Genomic DNA, 1,857 nt, shown 5'->3' on the forward strand with positions numbered 1-1,857 from the left:
TAAGTGAGTGTTTAGCTAAGAAAGGCTATAAGAATGACCCAATCAGTCCATGTATATTTATAAAGAAGTTTGCAAACAAAGGATTTGTGATAATAGCAGTCTATGTGGATGATTTAAACATCCTTGGGACCTCTGGGGAAATCGCCCAAACTATAGAATACCTCAAGAAAGAATTTGAGATGAAAGACCTAGGCAAGACAAAATTCTGTTTGGGATTGCAGCTTGAGTACAGAAACAATGGTATCCTTGTGCATCAAAAGGCATATACAGAAAAGATACTCAAGAGGTTTAAAATGGAGCAAGCTCACTCATTGACTAGCCCAATGGTTGTGAGAAGTACTGAAGTGGATAAAGATCCATTTGCTCCTAAAAAGGACAATGAAGAAGTTCTTGGTCCTGAAGTGCCTTACCTCAGTGCTATAGGAGCGTTAATGTTCTTGGCTAGCCACACTAGACCAGACATATGTTTTGCCGTGAACCTCCTAGCAAGATATAGTTCTTGTCCGACTATAAGGCACTGGAACGGTATTAAACATGTTCTGCGTTACCTACAAGGAACGACAAACTTTGGTTTATATTATACTAACTATAACAAAGAAGGTTTAGTTGGTTTTGCTGATGCAGGTTATCTATCTGATCCACACAATGGTAAGTCACAAACAGGTTATGTGTTTACACACGGTGGTACTACAATCTCTTGGCGTTCTATGAAGCAAACTCTTGTAGCCACATCATCAAATCACGCAGAGATCCTAGCAATACATGAAGCCAGCCGTGAGTGTGTTTGGTTGCGGTCCATGACTCAGCATATTCGGACATATAGTGGATTGGAAGACAACAAGGAAGCAACCGTAATCTATGAGGACAATACAACCTGCATTGCACAGCTCAAAGAAGGTTACGTCAAGGGAGATCGGACGAAGCACATACTGCCAAAGTTCTTCTTCACACATGAACTACAAAAGGCCGGAGAAGTTCAAGTAGTGCAAGTTCAGTCATGCGACAACTCAGCCGATCTCTTCACCAAATCGCTACCGACTACAACGTTCAAGAAGCTCACGCATCAGATTGGAATGTGGAGGCTTAAGGACTTGGAGTGATGTTTGGAACAGGGGGAGCAATGTGTGATGTACTCTTTTTCCTTCACCAAGGTTTTGTCCCACTGGGTTTTCCTGGTAAGGTTTTAATGAGGCAGCATCCCCTATGCACATTGCGTCGATCCCATCCAACATAGGCACGATCATCTCGTCCAAGGGGAAGTGTTGTAAAACACTTAGTGGACTTCATAGACCGGCCCATATACAGTCCATGAGTACTCGGTCTCTCGGCCCGTGCACCTTCGGCCCATCGGCCCATCGGCCGAAGCCTTCTCGGCAACACCTTAATCTTATGTCGGTTTAGCTTAGGCCTTTGTACTCTATNCAGCCGTGAGTGTGTTTGGTTGCGGTCCATGACTCAGCATATTCGGACATATAGTGGATTGGAAGACAACAAGGAAGCAACCGTAATCTATGAGGACAATACAACCTGCATTGCACAGCTCAAAGAAGGTTACGTCAAGGGAGATCGGACGAAGCACATACTGCCAAAGTTCTTCTTCACACATGAACTACAAAAGGCCGGAGAAGTTCAAGTAGTGCAAGTTCAGTCATGCGACAACTCAGCCGATCTCTTCACCAAATCGCTACCGACTACAACGTTCAAGAAGCTCACGCATCAGATTGGAATGTGGAGGCTTAAGGACTTGGAGTGATGTTTGGAACAGGGGGAGCAATGTGTGATGTACTCTTTTTCCTTCACCAAGGTTTTGTCCCACTGGGTTTTCCTGGTAAGGTTTTAATGAGGCAGCATCCCCTA

The sequence above is a fragment of the Camelina sativa genome, chromosome 14, assembly GCF_000633955.1.
Source record: "Camelina sativa cultivar DH55 chromosome 14, Cs, whole genome shotgun sequence".
Lineage (NCBI taxonomy): Eukaryota > Viridiplantae > Streptophyta > Magnoliopsida > Brassicales > Brassicaceae > Camelina > Camelina sativa.